This window comes from Ceratotherium simum, chromosome 15 (assembly GCF_057802395.1).
Source record: "Ceratotherium simum simum isolate JZ-2026a chromosome 15, ASM5780239v1, whole genome shotgun sequence".
Lineage (NCBI taxonomy): Eukaryota > Metazoa > Chordata > Mammalia > Perissodactyla > Rhinocerotidae > Ceratotherium > Ceratotherium simum.
The window spans coordinates 51028186-51045708 of record NC_141914.1 but is presented as its reverse complement, the minus strand read 5'-3'; the positions used below and the strand labels follow the sequence as shown (position 1 = coordinate 51045708).

The following is a 17523-nucleotide window of genomic DNA, read 5'->3' as shown; positions in this document are numbered from 1 at the left end:
CTAACCTTTCAGAGATCACTCTGGGACCCAGTTCTGCATAATCAATTTTAATCCACAACTAGTGATGTATTGTGTATATGTTTGTGTGTCAGAAATACTGGAAACAGAAGTCAAAATAACTGTATATTTGGGTACTTGGATAAATTGGATACTTATAAATTGGACAGAGTCAAGTGAAGGCTAATTAATTTTGTAAGTAGGAAGTTCAGATTGGAGAATGACTGGCTTTCCTGGCAGAAGCAGCCCCTGGGCATGGTGAATCACCAGGTCGTTGAGCCATCAATAACTGTAATACGAGTATGTGCAGAATACCACATTTCATAAGTTGGTGCTCTGGTGAAGAATACTTACATGAGGCTGAGAGCAGGCAAAAGATATAATGGAGGCTTACAGTGGATAAATTTTGAAATAGAAGCAGGTACATATGCAGCAAGAGGGGAGGGATATGGAAAAGAACCAGTTAAAAGTATTTTGTATTAAGTAGAACGGGCTGAAGTGCTGTAAAAATGACCAAAAATGTAACGGCTCAAATCCAGTACAAGTTTATTTCTCTCGTGTTACAGTCCTGGTGAGTATTTCAAGTCCATTGGGTGGCTCTGCGTGCTCAGGGACCCAGCTGGCGGTGGCTCTGCCACCTTCACCATGAGTCCCTCAGAGTTGCTCTGTTGCCCACAGGAAGGGGGAATGAGCTCAGCCCAGACGTGGTTTATGTCACTTCTGCTCACATCCCATTGGCTAGAAATCAGTCATGTGGCCGTATCTAACTGCAAGGGAGACTGGGAAATATAAGTATAGGTCAGCAGTGTGCTTCAGAAAAAGAAGGGGACACAAATTTTAAGAACCGTTAACTGTTTCTGCCATACTTCTAAGAAACAACAGTTAAGCTGACAACAGATTTCTCATCAACAATAGAATTTAGAACACAAGAGAGTAATATTTTCAACTTAGAATTTAATACTAGTTAAACCATCCTTCAAGAATAAAAGTCAGCAGTCCCTGTGGAGGAGAATTTGGCAGTATCTAAAAAAGTATATAAGCATTTACTCTGACCTAGCAGTTTCACTTCTGGTAATTATTCCAGAGGAAACACCTCCACAAATCATTTTTGCAGAAAGGTGCTTAGGAACTATAAACCAGAAACAAATGATAAGGGGTGGGTGAATATGGGTGGAAGGGAAAAGGATGGAAATGGGACTTTTCTGAGTATCCCTTTTTTTTTTTTTTTAAAGTGCTTTTGATTTTTTTTTTTTGAGGAAGATTGGCCCTGAGCTAACACCTGTTGCCAATCTTCCTCTTTTTCTTTTTTCTCCCCAAAGCCCCAGTACATAGTTGTATATCCTAGCTGTAGGTCCTTCTAGTTCCTCTATGTGGGATGCCACGTCAGCATGGCTGGATGAACGGTGAGTAGATCTGCACCTAGGATCCGAACCGGCAAACCCCGGGCTGCCAAAGCAGAGCACCTGAACTTAACCACTACATCACTGGGCCGGCCCGCTGACTATCCCTTTTTATATAGTTTTGACTTTGAACCATATAAATATTTTACATATTCAATTATATAAAATTAAATGAAAAGAAAGCAAATCCTGTAATTGAGTATACAAAGAGCAACTAATAATAAAAAACGGTATATCAAATTGATTACATAAGCACAAAGGAAAAAAGTTAACTTTTTAACAGAATGCTCAGACTTTACACCTGTAGTGGGATATAGCCTAGGGACAAAAAGAGTGGGAAAGAAATGTTCACTTTATTTATGTGATGAATTGTTGGCAATGGTATCAGTGTAGTAACTTGGAAAACTATTTAGTATGTATTGTAGTTAGATAAATCAATATACTAATGTAGTCGGGAATCAGGTTCTCACTGTGGGAGAAGGGAGAGAAAAATATAAAATGAGGGGCTGGCCTGGTGGCATAGTGGTTAAGGTCATGTGCTCTGCTTTGGCGGCCCAGGTTCACAGGTTTGGATCCCAGGCACAGACTTACACCACTCATCAAGCCATGCTGTGGCAGCTACCCACATACAAAATAGATGAAGATTGGCATAAATGTTGGCTCAGGGCCAATCTTCCTCACCCCCCAAAATATATATATAGAATGAGATAAGGTGAGGAATAATACTGTGATGTTAGCCTTGAATTTGAGGTTATCAGTATGAACTCTTGATTTAAAAAAAAATTTTTTTTTCTAGCCTTGTCCATTAGAAGGGCCTAGACACAATGACACCCCAGTAGCAATGTGCACACCTAGTGCCCAGGTTTTGCTTTCTAAGTACCATTTTTTACTGAAAGGAACTAGGCTTCTTTGAAAAAATGACTCTGGGTCAACAGAAGTACAAGATGCCAGAAAGCAAACAAGTGCTTAGAGACTGGGACGTGTCAAGAGGACACAGGAGCCAACTTGAAGGAACTCTGACAGGATGAATTTGGGAAGATTTAGGCATTCAAAAGAATAACAATGGCAGAATAAAAACAAATCCATGAATTCATATTATATTTCCAGGGGAAAAAATTGCGAGCTCATAAAAGCAGAATGAATCATAGAATTAGAAAAATCACTATTCTGCAATTCCCATTATGGTAATTGATTCAGGCAAGGATGATAAATGGATGCTAAAACTATTAGGGGAAACTTTGTTGTGGAACTGCATAGTCTCAAGGTGTTACCCTGCAGGTTACTTACTGACTACAACAGGGAAAATACCCCTACAGTAGAGGAATATGGCAGACACCTCCCTAATCAACTGATCTAACTTCACATGACCAGTAGTGAGACAAATTGTCATAATGGGATACATAATCTAAATAGTTTTCTTTCAAAAAGTGCTTATCTAATACTGAGGAAAATGAGACAAATCCAGATTGTGCAATATTCTACAAGACAGTTGGCCTAGAGTCTTCAAAAATGTCAGTGGCATGAAGGATCAAAAAGAAAAAATAGCAGGGGAACTATTCTAAATTAAGAGAGACTAAAATGACGTGACAACTAAATGCAATGTTTTATCCTTGATTGGATCTTAGATTTTTTTAAAAAGCTGTAAAGGATAATATTGGGACAGTTGCAGAATTTTTAATATAAACTGTTTATTAGATATAATTATGTCACTATTTAATTTCAGGGGTAAAATAAGGGTATTGTATTTATTTAGGAAGATGGAGCTGCATAGTCTCAAGGTGTTACCTGTCCAATCATCAAATCAAAAGTCATGGTAGGAAAAGTAGGAAAATATAGAGATAAAATGAAGCCTTATAAGACCACACTACCTAGGATAACGATTATTAAACTTTGGTATATTTCCATCCAGTCTACATATATTTAAACAATATTGAATTGCACCAGTCATGGTTTTTTATATTTCTTCTTTTTGCTCCATATTATATTATTGACAATTCTCCATTTCATTCAATAGTCCTCAAAGACATTTTAAATAATTATATAATATCTCTGTATGTTTTCTTTTTTGATTTAAAAAATATTTTTTATTTTAGGAGTTTTATTACCATATTTTATCCAGTCTAACATGCCATCAATTGTAAGACATCATTATTTTATGTACCACTAAAAAGAAAAATACCCTGCCAAACTATGATGCTATGTTTTTTGACTTAGAGTTATCTATACTTACTGGAAAAGCTCCTTTAGACTTATTTCGTCATAGTTTTTTTGGCATATCTTTTTTGTATACGCATAATTAGGAAGATATAAGCAAAATAAATTGGTTATGGTAGTCCTAAACTTCTTCACATTAAATGTCCAGCTTTTCTGAATTGCATTTCAATTTAGTCTTCAGTACCTATGTTTTTCCCCACAGTACCACCCGCTGTGCCATCAAACACTCTGTATGGTACGGCATTTAGAACTGCTCCACTCCCTTTGAATTTTACACTTTAAATGGATGAATTGTATGACGTGAATTATATTCTAATAAAGCTGGTTTTTTTAAAAAAAAGAGTGTTCCATTATTATGTCTGGGATTTTCTTCCAAGCTGCAAATTCTGATGCTTCCTGATCTTACCAGAAGGTGCCAACAGAGATTTCAAACACCCACCAGGAGTTCTCAAATAGTCTTTAAATTGTGGTTGACCAAAACACGGAGTGATTGATTGCGTCCGCCCAGTCGCAGCACCAGGAATAACCGCTGGGCTCACTCCTGCATGGGCAGAGGCAGCTACCTCACAGCCACCATCCGCCTAACAGTGATCGTAAGATGCCATCAGCGTCCTGACAGAAAAGATAGGAAAAATGTTGGAGAACAGTTCACCCTAAAGTAGGTGAAGTACAGTCTTTAATTTTAAAATGAAATTTGTTTTCTTTTTTAAATATAACTTTAATTTTTACCCAAGTAACAAAGGTACATTATTCAAAGGACTATCTGATTGGGTCATAAGGCTTATTCCAGGAGGAAAAAAAGAGCCTTTTCTCTGCCTGCTCTCCCCACAGGCAACTTCAACTCCTCTGACTGATGGTATTTACTTTCGTACCTCCGGTAACATGCTTAAGTTACGGTTTTCACTTTAAGCATTACCTGTTGACTTCCTAAAGGGAAGATGATTATTTAGCCCTCTTCCGCCTTGCTGGCAGGCCCCACTATCACCATCACTACCCATGAACAATCCCTAGACCCCATGCTATCGATATAACTATGTTATGATGTGGTTAGATCAGTATTCAGTGTTAATATTATTATGACTCTGCAAAAACTATCCACAGCTAATCAATGTCATATATAACAATTACGTTTCCTTTCCTGAACAAGTTTGTTTTCCTTTGAGTGGTCTTTTTTCTTCTTTCTCTATTCTTATCATTAATTCAACCACAAACTCTTCCCTCTTCTATAAATCTCTTTAAGTACATTCAAAGGTATTTGATTTCCATCTTGTGGAAGTTTCTCGCAGGGCCATATGCCCTACTCTCACTTGGGTTGTGTGCTGTACATGTGGTGTGTAGATTTTCTTCTCCCGCCTCGGGATCCTTCTTCTTCTATTCCAACGCATCCCCTGCTCCCCGGATCCTGTGTCTTTCTCTTAGTTTATGCCCTCACTGTGGTGGAGTATGCCTTCCTAAGAACTTCATGTGATGCAAACATTTTTGAGACTTCACATACCTAAAAATGGCTTTGTTTTATATCTACATTTAATTGACCATTTAGCTTGTATAGAATTCTACATTGGAAATTAACTTTTTTCATTAAAGACTTAAAAGCTTTTTAAAGTAAACTGGATACTTAAATCATTTGTATAATTGAGAGTTGTACCAATTTGTAGATAACTTATTTGGTTTTTCCTTATTCAGTGTATTTAATTTTTCGAATATTTAATACATTCACATGGTTAGGAGAATTTTAATAGTAGGAAAAAAGTATATATTGAAGTCTCCATCCCATCCATGACCCCATCTGCCAAGTTCCCACCCATGTCACCATTGTTTCTAACTTCTTAAGCATCCTTCCTGAGTTTCTTTATGCATATGTGGAATATATTTGACTATGTATTCTTTTTCCTCCCCCCTTTTACACAAATGGTGGTCTGTTCTATGTACTGTTCTTTGTTTTTCTCCTTAGCAGTGCATCACGGAGATGTGTCGTTTTTAAGACAGCTGCACAGTCTTGCATTAGGTAGATTGTGTCATAATTTATTTAACGGTTTCCTTAGTGGTGGACATTTAGATGGTGTCCATTGTTTTGTTATTATAAACAGTGCTTCCGTGAATAATCTATAAACACTTCATTTTAATGCATGGAAGTAAATCTGTAGGATTACTTAGGAGCGGACTTGTTGGCTCAAAGGACATGTTTGTCTGTCTGTAATTTTGGTAGACATTGCCAGATGGCTTGTCACAGGAGTTAAACCAGTTACACTCCTGCAACCTCACAGATGTACTCTGCTCATGAATTGTGGGTTTGCCTATGTTTTCAGAGGCAAACATTATTTTGTTTTTAATTTTGTTCTCTTTTTTTTATTGTGAAATTTTTGTTGTACATTATTGTTTGTCAGTCACCATATAAGTACATCCCTCCACCCCTTGTGCCCAGCCCTCCACCCCCCTTGCCCATGGTAACCACCGAACAGTTCTATCTGTCCATGTGTTGGTTTATCTTCCACATATGAGTGAAATCATGCGGTGTTTGTCTTTCTCTTTCTGGCTTATTTCGCTTAACATAATACCCTCCAGGTCCATCCATGTTGTTGCAAATGGGACGATTTTGTCTTTTTTTATGGCCGAGTAGTATTCCATGGTATATATATACCACATCTTCTTTATCCAGTCATCAGTCGAGGGACATTTGGTTTGCTTCCATGTCTTGGCTATAGTGAATAATGCTGCGATGAACATAGGGGTGCATAAGCCTTTAAGAGGCAAACATTATTTTTTGTAAGTGATGCTGACCATCTTTTCCTATGTTTAAAGCCCGTTTATCCTTTTTTTGTGAATTGTCTCCTCAAATCCTTTGCTCATTTTATTATTTCACTATTGGGCTTTTGATCTTTTTCCTGTTTGATTTCCAACAGTTCTTTACAAATTAGGGAGATTAATATTTTGTAATGTTTTTTCCCAGTTTGTTGTTTTCTTTTGATTTTGCCTATGGTTTTTATGCCAGGAAGTGTTGTTTTTATTTGGTTGAATTTATCAATCCCTTAAAGTCAAAGGTATCTCTGGCTTCCAGTGTTGCTAAAGAGCCTGACCTCATCCTGATTCTTTTTTATTTTCTTTATCTTTTTATTGAAAAATAAAATACAGATACAGAAAGCCATACACAAAAATGTATAGCTTAATGAATGATCATAGGGCAAACACCATTGTAACTACCACTCAGATAAAGAACTAGAATTCTGTGCCGTAAGCCCCTTCTGGGTGACTTCTCCTATCCCAGCCCCTCGCCCCCAAATAACTTGACTCATAGAGTAATAACTTTCTTGCATTTCTAAAAAATATCACCCACACATTTTATCACCCAAATGTATATCCCTGGAGACTTTAGTCTTACCCTTTAAAAAAATTATTTGAGATGTCTTTTAAGTCTCTTTTTTTACTCTATAGATGACTTCTCCATTCCTTTGCTCCCCTTGTTCATCTGTTGAAGAACTGGACCATTTGCCCTTTGGAGTTTGTCCCCGTGTGACTTCTGCTCTTTGCACACTCATGGTGCAGCTCAGGGTGTCCCTCGCTGTCTTTCTTTCCTGTTTTAAAAACAGCTTTATTGAAGTATAATTGACACATAATAAAATGCACATATTTAATGTGTACAATTGAATATTTTTTGCCATATGTCTACACCCATGAAAATACCACCACCATCAGGGTAGTGAACACATCTGTCACCCCCAGAAGTTCCCTGTGGCCCTTTGTAATTTCTCCCTCCTGCCCCTCCCTATCTCCTTGGAAACTGATGATCTGCTTTCTGTCATATAGATGAGTATGTATTTTTTAAGATTTTATATAAATGGAATCATGCAGCATGCGTTCTTGTTTTTTGCCTGACCTCCTTCAGTCAGTGTAATTATTTTGAGATTCCTCTCTGTTGTTGCACGTATTGATAGTTCTTTCCTTTCTGTTGCTGAGTAGCATTCCATTGCATGGATATACCACTGTTTTGTTTATCCATTCACTTGTTGATAGAAATCTGGGTTGTTCCTGGTTTTGTGTCCTCTTTCTTTCCTGCAAATTGGCAGCTGGATCCAGAGGTTTGATCAGACTCAGGTTTGGTCTGTAGGAGGCCCAGAATGTCTGGTGTCTCTCCTGTGGTGGTGATGATAGCAACAGGTGCTTAATGTCTGTGTCTGTTCACTCGTGGGCGCGAGGTGGAGGGAGAAGAGCTGGTTGCAAAATGGTGGAGTTCTAAGTCTGCGGTTTGTTTTTATTTATAATTTGGAACACTCTTTAGAGAGATACTTCCCTTCATCTACTACTTGGTTACCCAGTAGTATGTCTCATACAAGACAGGGTAAATGCTTTATTCTTTCCATTAACTTACAGGATAGCCATCCCATCTCTTAATTCTTTGTATGAAATCTGTTGTTTTTTCTCTTGCTAATCTCTTCTCTTTGTTGTCACTGTTTTGAAATTTCTGACGATGTGCCTTGATGTAGGTCTGTTTTCTTCCATCAAGGTGGGCCTTGATGGACTCTTTCATTCTTAAAAAACTGTCAGTTCTAGAAAATGTTACAGCCTTTTCTTTGGTTTGTTCTTACTTTCTGTGGCTCCTGTTATTCAGATTTTGCACCTGCTGGCTTGGTTCTCTAGTTTTCTTATCCTTTCCTCTATCTTCTTGTTCTACGTTTCCTAGGAAATTTCCTGAACTTATTTTCTAACTCTTCTGTTCAGCTTATCATTTCCACCATCATATTTTTATTTTCCAAGAGTGCTTTCTTGTTTTCTCTTATTGTTGTTGTTATAAATAGCCTCCTTTTCTTGTTTCACGCATGCAGTATTTTCTCCCTGAAAACAATGAGTTTCTAAATAAAGTTTTCTTCTAGCATTGTCTCTTTCTTCCAAGTTGTCTTTTTTTCTGCTTGTGAGTTTGACATTTTGTAGGAGAGATTTTCTCTGAATGTCTGGGGGTCTGTGGATATCTAGTCATTCTTAGGAGGAGGGCTTTATCTAGGATGTTTCCTTAGAGAAGACTTAACATCAGTATCTTTAGACACTTCTTCCCAGGCTGATCCCTAGAGAAGGATTTTTGGATCTTCATGTTTTGTGATAATGATATTCCTGAAATCCAAGTGGGGGGAAGAAGGCTGGGGAGGTCTCAACTTTTAATATGTGTATTTTTACTCAGTCTCCCTGTTTTCAGCATGGTAGCCCTCTATCTTCAACTCTTCCGACAATCACCCTTGCCAGAGGAGAAGACCTCCGTTCTTGTTCTCTAGTTGGGGTGAGACAGTCACCTGTTGCACTGAGTCCAGGAAGGGATTTGTGATCTAACTGTTTACTTCATTTATGGTGAATCCTCCTGTTTTTAGCCCCTTCTTGGCATCCCTTTCCAAAGTTACTTGGGCCAACAGTTCCTGAGCCTTTTGAGGGCCCTGAGGTATAAGCTAGGTTGTCACTGTGCTTTCTCCACTGCTGGCTTTCTTCAGTCTATTATTAGTATATATGATTCACCTGAGGATTTTATTAAAAATGCAGGTTGATTCAGAAGGTCCCCTGGTGCCTGAGATCCTGTATGTGTAACGAGCTCCTAGGTAAGGCTTATGCTCCTGCTCCTCAGACCACGCTTTATGTGGCAAGCTGCTAAGTTATTTACCACTCATTTTCCAGCCTCTGGATTTTTTGTTTTTGCTGGTGTCCACTATCACAATCTTTTGTCCTTGGAGGTTTGTGCCTTTAAAAAAAAATGAAAAATTTCGAACACACATACAAATATAATATCCATTAACCCATGCTCTGTACTACCCCATCTATACTCCCATCAACCCCCACCACCACCAAACACACATACTGTGTTATTTTGAAGCAAATTCCAGAGAAGTTACCTCATCTGTAAATATTTCAGTGTGTATTTGTGTGTGTGTGTGTGTGTGCGCATGAGGAAGATCAGCCCAGAGCTAACATCTGGTGCCAATCCTCCTCTTTTTGCTGAGGAAGACTGGCCCTGGGCTAACATCCATGCCCATCTTCCTCCACTTTATATGGGACGCCGCCACAGCATGGCCTGACAAGCGGTGCGTCGGTACGCGCCCGGGATCTGAACCTGCGAACCCCAGGCTGCCGCAGCAGAGCACACGCACTTAACCGCTGCGCCACCAGGCCGGCCCGTCAGTGTGTATTTTTTTTAATAATAATTTTTAAAAATGACCACAGGTATTAGTTTGTTAGGACTGCCATAACAAAATACCACAGACTGGCTTAAACAACAGAAATCTATTTTCTCATAATTCCGGAGGCCAGAAGTCCAAGATCAAGGCCTCAACAGGTTTGGTTTCTCCTGAGGCCTCTCCTGGGCTTGCAGATGGCCGCCTTCTTGCTGAGTCCTCGCATGGCCCTTCCTCTGCGTGCACCCATCCCCGGAGTCTCTCTTGTGTGTCCAAATCCCCTCTTCTTATAAGGGCACCAGTGAGACTGGATTAGAGCCCAGCCATATGACCTCTCTGAATCTTAATTACCTCTTTAAAGTCCCCATTTCCATTAAGTTTCCATTTAAAGTCCCCAATGTGCCCCATACAGGCACATTCTAGGTACTGGGAGTCGGGGCTTCAACATATGAATTTGGGGGGAACATAATTAAGTCCATCATAACAAAATACCATTATCATGCCCAAAATTAATAATTCCTTAATATCCTCAAATTTCCAGTCAGTGTTCAAATTTCCAGTTGTCTTACAAATGTAATTCTTTGTTTCAGTGAGTTCACTTAAGTTCTACACAGTGCACTTCGCTGATATATCTTAAGTCTCATTTAATCTTTTGTGCTGTTGATACAATTTATTGAAGAAACAAGTTGTTTATCCTATAGAGTTGACTACCATCTGGATTTTGCTTATTGCATCTGGTAGTTATTTAACATGTTCTTTTGTCCTCTGTTTTTTGGAAATAAGTAGTCGAATCTCCAGGCTTGATCAGCTGTTTAAGTTTTTGGCAAGTGTGCTTCATAGGCAGTGGTGCGTCCTTCCATCTGTCCCTGTGGATGTGCATAGCTGGGATGATTGTCGGCTGCCTCCCTCAGTACATCAGGGGTTGCCAAATGGTGATTTTCAAATTTTATTGTTCCTTACTCACGTATTAGTTAAAGTACTCCTATAAAAGTAAACACCCTCCCACTATTTTGTCACCAAGTGGTACAGTAAGTATAGAAAAATGCTTGGTTCTTTCCCTGTATTTACTAGTTTAAACACATAGTGACTTGGCTCCTTAGTGTCCTCAAATGTGACAAATTAGGTTTGCTTGTTCATTTTTGAATCAGGTACAAATTCAATTTACTGTTATTTTAGTGGCATTGTGAGAGGGAATAGAGGTAATTGCATTTATTCAAAAAGCCATTTTTCATTAGAAGTTGTCTCATGATTTATGTAGCCAATTTCCTATTGTTGGATATTTAAATTAATTCCAGGTTTTTGCTTTTATGTCCAATACTGTGAAATGAACATCCTTAAAAATAATAAAACACACTCATTTTCAGTGTACAGTTTGCATTTTGAAAATTGTATACCCTTGTTGACCAACCACCCCAATCCAAATATAGAACATTTTCATCTCTACAAAAAGTTCCCTGGTGCCCCTTTGCCCCACCTGGTCTGATGGTCTGGCCTTACAGATTCGTTTTGCTGTTCTAGAATTCCATATAATTAGAATCACAGTCTGTACTCTTTTGTGTCAGGTTTTTTTTTTTTATTCAGCGTGTTTGGAGATTCATCCCTCTGTAGTATGTATCAGTACTTCATTCCTTTTTATTGCTGAGAACTATTCCATTGTATGGATATACCACAATTTGTTTATCCATTCTCCTACTCATGGATATATGGAATTTTCCAGTTTGGAGCCATGATGAATAAAGCTGTTACATACATTTGTGTACAGGTCTGTTTGGGGACATGTATTTTCGTTTCTTTTGGGTAAATACCTAGGAGTAGGATTACTGGATGAAATGGTAATTGAATGTTTAACATTGTAAGAAACCACCAAACTGTAAGCAGTGTCTGAGAGGTCTCGTTGTTTTGTCAGTCTTTTAAATTTTAGCTGTTCTAGTGGGTGTGCAGTGCTATCTCATTGTGGTTTTCATTTTCATTTTCCCAGTATGTCTATTTAAATCTTTTGCCCGTTTTTCTGATGGGCTAATTGTCTTATTGAGTTGTAAGAGTCCTTTTATATTCTTGATCCAAGTCATTGGTCAAATGTTTATTGTGACTATTTCCTCCCAGTCTGTAGCTTGCCTTTTCATTTTCTTAACTATGCTTTTCAGAGAAGTAAGTGTTTGTTTCTTAACAAAGTCTAATTTATCAATTTGTATATGTGCATGAGTACACGTGCATGTCCTAAGAAAGCTATGCCTACCTACTGTAGTGGGCTGACTAGCGTCCCTCCAAAATTCATGTCCACCCGGAATGTGACCTTATTTGGAAATAGGTTTTTGCAGATGTAATTAAGGTAACGTCATACAGGATTAGAGTGGGCCCTAAATCCTGTGACCAGTGTCCTTACAAAAAGAAGAGAGGACACACACACGGGAGGAGACCATGTAAAGATGGAGGCAGAGATTGGTGTGATGCTGCCACAAGCCAAGGAAGGCCAGGAGCTCCTAGAAGCTGCAAGAGGCAAGGAAGGATTCTCCTTTAGAGCCTTCAAAGGAAGCGTGGCTCTGCTGACACCTTGATTGCAGACTTACGGCCTCTAAAAATGTGAGAGAATAAATTTCTGTTCTTTTGAGCCACCCAGTGGTAATTTGTTGTGGCAGCCCTGGGAACCTAATACACCCACCCAGCATCACAAAGATTTTCTCCTATTTTCTTCTAGAAATTTCAGTGTCACTTCTACATTTAGTCTTATGATCTATTTTGAATTTATTTTTATGTATGGTGTGACGTAAGGATTAAAGTTAATTTTTCCCATATGGATATCCACTTTCCAGTATCATTTTTAAAAAAGACTATCCTTTCCCGCATTGAATTACCTTGCACTTTTGTTGGACATCAATTGACCATAAATGTGTGGGTCTGTTTCTGGATCCTCTTCTGTTCCATTGATTTATAGGACTACCCTTATGCTGATCCCACTCTCTTTATTTCTGTACCCTATAGCAAGCCTTACCATCAGGTAGTGTAAGTTGTCCAACTTTTTTGTTCTTAAAAATCATTTTGGCTCTGCTGGGTCCTTTATATTTCCATATAAATTGTAGAATCAGCTTGCCAGTTTCTACAAAACACTTGCCAAGTCTTCCAGTCCATAGTATGTCTTCACTCATTTAGATCTTCTTTCTGTAACATTTTAAATTTTCAGAATACTGTGCTTGCATGTGCTTTATCAGATTTATCCCTAAATGTTTCATATTTTTGATGCTATTGTAAATGTTTTCATTTAATTTTCCAATTGTTTATCACTAGTATGTAGAAATACAATTTCTTAAAATTTGCCTGTAACCTTGCTAAATTCACTTGTTAGTTTTAGTAGCTGTTATTGTAGATTCCTTAGATTTTCTAAGTACATGATCACATCACCCATGATTAAATACAGTTTTACTTCTTTTCTTTCCAGTTTACATGCCTTTTATTTCTTGTTAGTGCCATGTTGTACTGGCTAGGACCTCTAATAAAATATTGAGTAGGAGTGGAGGGTGGTCATCCTTGCGTTAATCCTGGCCTTAGGGGGAAAATAGCCACTCTTTCATCACTAAGCATGAGGTTAGATGTAGGTTTTTCATAGATGCTTTTTATCTAGTTGGGAAGTTCCCTTCTATTGTTTGTTTGCGAGAGTTTTTATCATGTTGGATTTTTTTTTGCTTGAGGAAGACTGTCCCTGGGCTAACATCTGTGCCAATTTTCATCTGCTTTGTATGTGGGATGCTGCCACAGAATGGCTTGATGAGCTGTGTGTAGGTCCGCACCCAGGATCCAAACCCCCAAACCCCAGGCTGCCCAAGCCGAGCGTGCAAACTTAACCCCTGTGCCACCGGGCTGGCCCCGTTGTTGGATTTTATGCTTTTTCTACGTCTATTCAGATGATCGTATAGTTTTTCTCCTTTATTCTGTTAACATGGTGATTACATCGATTTTCTAATGTTAAACCAAGCTTGCATTGACTGTGATGTATTAGGATATATTACTTACTATATATTGAGGGATTTAATTTGATAATATTTTGTTAAGGATTTGTGACTCTATGTTGTTGAGGGATGTTGATTTATAATGTAGTTTTCTTAAAATGTCTTTGGTTTTGGTATCCGGGTAATTCTGGTCTTGTAAAATGGCTTGGGAGCTGTCTTTCTCCTCTTTTGTTCTCTTAAGTTTGGTATTTCTTCCTTAAATGTTTGGTAGAATTCATCGATGAAAACATCTGAGCCTAGAGTTTTCTTTGTGGGAAGGTTTTTAAGTGCAAAATCAGTTTCTTTAATAGGGGTTTTTAGGGATCTTTTTGAATGAGTTTTGGTAGTGTCTTTCCAGAAATTTGTTTCATCACAGTTGTCTCATTTATTGGAATAAAGCTATTTGTAATAGTCCCTTATTATCCTTTTAATGTTTGAAGGATCTGTAGTGAGTTCCTCTCTTTCCTAATTTTTTTTTTTTTTCGTGAGGAAGATCAGCCCTGAGCTAACATCCATGCCAATCCTCCTCTTTTTGCTGAGGAACACCGGCCCTAAGCTAGTATCTAGTGCCAGTCCTCCTCCTTTTTTTCCCTTTTTCTCCCCAAAGCCCTAGTAGAAAGTTGTATGTCTTAGTTGTACATCCTTCTAGTTGCTGTATGTGGGACCCGGCCTCAGCATGGCCGGACAAGCGGTGCGTGGGTGCGCGCCCGGCATCTGAACCCCGGGCCCCCAGTAGCAGAGCACGCGCACTTAACCGCTAAGCCATGGGGCCGGCCCCTCTTTTCCTAATTTTGAAAAAAAAATTCTCTCTTAGTTTGGCTGGAGGTTTATCAATTTTATTGTTTTTTTTTTTTCCCCAAAGAACCAGCTTTTGGTTCATTGGTTTTTCTGTTTGTTTTTAAAATTTTATTGTTTTCTGCTCTTTATTATATCCTTCCTTTAGCTTACTTTGGGTTTAATTCACCCTTCTTTTTCTTAAGGTGGTAACTTAGGTCACTGAATCAAGACCTTCTTTTCCAATATAGGCAAATATGAGAAAATCAGAACAATACAATTCAAAAGCAATTAATGTATTCATATGAAAACTGAATTTTGATTTTACCAATTTTCTGACATTTGCATTGTTGCTTTTCAAAGTTCTTTTTTCTACTATAGCTTTTTTTTATTCTAATAATATAAATGATACATGCTAACTGTTAAAAAAAATTTCAAAGGGTACAGAGATTATAAGGAATTGTATTAGTCAAGATAGGCCATAACAAATAATCACAAAATCCTTGCAGCTTCATACAACAAACTTATTTTTGCTCACACTGTCCATCCATCATGAATCATCAGGGGCCTTGCTCTCCACAGTCACAAGGACCCAGGTTAACAGAGGCTCCACCATCATAAGCTGGACCATCTGGAACACATGGCCTCTTCACTGCCTGTGGCACGGATGGGGAGAGGACACTGAAGGGCTCTCATCTGCAATTAAATGTTTTGGCCTCATAGCCCGTTAGCCACATGGGCCCACCTAATTGTTAAGGGTCAAGGAACTAAAATTTTCCCATGGGCCTAGAAGCAGATATGAGTGAGCACTGTAATTCTGCACCCCAGGAAAAAGGTGAAACTCACCTATCCTCCTCCTCTGAGATAACCCTACTTCCTGTCCTGCCTGGCCCCACGGACCTTCCTCGTGGCCATCCTTATGTTTGGGTTGCTGGAGATTACTCTGTGGTCTGACAGATCACAATTCCTATTTTGTTGTGCTCTACCTTTGCGCCCTTACCTGATTTTATCAGTGTATAAATGGGACCTGGGAAAGAGCAAATCAAGATCTCTTGCTAGTTGCCTTAACAACATGGAAATTTATAATTTCTTTTTAAAACCTTGCTTTAGAATATCTTTGAAAGATACACAAGTAACTGGTAATGGTGGCTTTATCTAGGAAGGGAAACTGGACTGGACAGTGGTGAGTGGGGGTGGGAGGTGTTGGAAGAGTGGGTAGGAGGGATCATTTTCACTATACACTTCTGTAACTTGAGTTTTATACCATGTAAATTACCCATTTTTAAAAATAAGTTAAATGAAAATCTGTTTTCTATATTTCCTTATTTTTTCTATATTGAATCTAATTATACTGTGTAAATAAATGAAAACATCTGTTTCCTTAAAAGTTGTCAGAGTTCAAGGATATTGTATTTTTCACTGAATTTTGACATCAGCAAGGGCTGCATTTTGAAAAGTTTATTTATATTTACCTTTTGGAGGAATTAAATTACATTATCCAAATGGGTCAGTTAGTTATAATCCTTTGGGTACCAGTAAACACAGTCACTCTTATTCGGATGCTACCTTTTGGGAAAGCTCTTTCACTTACATAAATCGGATGCTTGTCTACATTTCCAGTTGTGAAGTGAGCCATAATTGTGGCTTACTGAACATGGGCTTTGAAACCAGACCTGAGATTGAACTTCAGCTCCAACACTTATCAGTTGTGCAGCCTCAGGAAATGTGCTTATTAACCTCTAAGCCTGTTTCCTCATGGCGAAAAATAATATATACCTTTCAGATTGTTGTAAGGATTAGATGAAAGGTATGTGAAACCCTGGACAGGGCTCAGTGCATTATTTCTCCCACAGGCGTTGTCCATGCATCAGGCTCGGCAAATCCCGCTGCAGCGCTGATTGCACTTTCCGTACGACAGTAGACCAGAACATTAATTGTGCTCACTTCCCATCCTCCTGTTGAATGCAGATGGTTTTGTTAAACTTTTGAGATTGTATAACACAACTATTTGATCATAATAATACTATGAAGTTATTTACCTTTTTTTACTCTCAAATTCACATGAATGTACAGAGGACTTTCCAAAGGCTACATGATGTGTGATACTGCAACTGATTAAATGTAGATAAGTCAGCTGTCTACCGTTGAGCCAGGCACTAAAGCAGTTTGTGAAATATGAAACAATGCCACTCTGCTCACTAAATTTTTTTGTTTGGGAAAATACAGTAATTTTTCATTTAAGAAAATGTTACTTACGCTAACATGCAACAAGTGTCAAAAGATCCTTAAACCAAACAGTTTGAGAACAGCTAGTTTAGACTCTGAAGCCTGTGAGTGAAAATTGCAATGTAAGCGAGATTTCTTTAAATAGATGCCGTGTTATATGCACCCGCATCTCAGGGTCTTGGGTGGACTTTCAATCTATGTATCCCCTTTCTTCCTTTTGCTGGAAAGAATATAAGCAGTTACTGGCTCTAATCCCACAGAAAGTTACAGGTTTTCTAAGCAGATCTGGAGTCCGTTAGACTGAACTCCAGTTATTAAGACGGCTTTAATGATGGTTATTGTTGTTTTCTATCTTTCACACAGCACGCATTCACATGGTATGCCGGGAACCGAAAGTAAGATAATTGAAGGCAGTAAAACGGAAATAAAATAGGAAGATCATCAGCCAAGAAAGACCTACTGGAGAAAGCGGAGTAAGTGTTGTTAAGAACTAATAGGGTTATAATTAGAAAAGCAGAGATTGGTCTGTGAAAAGAAATCATGGTTTGTTTCTCTCAGGCCCTGCTGATACTTCTCAACCGGTCAGATTACAAAGCAAGCCCGAAGATGCCTTGAAAAGGACTTCCACATTACCTTTTTAAGTTGTATATGAAGCATATGAGTTGATTCATAAGTAGTTAAAAAAAATCATTCAGGAAAAGAATCATAACTTCTAAATCCCTGAATCTCTGTAGTTAATGTGAACATTTTTCAAGGGAAAATTTGGGACAGGTAGCCTATCAAAGGATT

At 38.4% G+C, this 17523-nt stretch overlaps 1 protein-coding gene across 7 annotated transcripts in view; it reads left to right on the top strand.

Annotated features, from left to right (window-relative positions):
* Positions 1-17523, top strand: part of GPR160 (G protein-coupled receptor 160) — a 38973-nt gene that overhangs the window by 16630 nt on the left and 4820 nt on the right. For 6 of the 7 annotated variants that reach the window (XM_087440047.1, XM_087440046.1, XM_087440048.1 and 3 more), the window contains one exon: positions 17098-17207. The gene's annotated coding sequence lies outside the window, so the exon portion shown is untranslated. Of the gene's footprint in view, positions 1-3988; positions 4270-17097; positions 17208-17523 lie in introns of all 7 variants that reach the window. The other variant, XM_087440044.1, reaches the window with a different exon arrangement.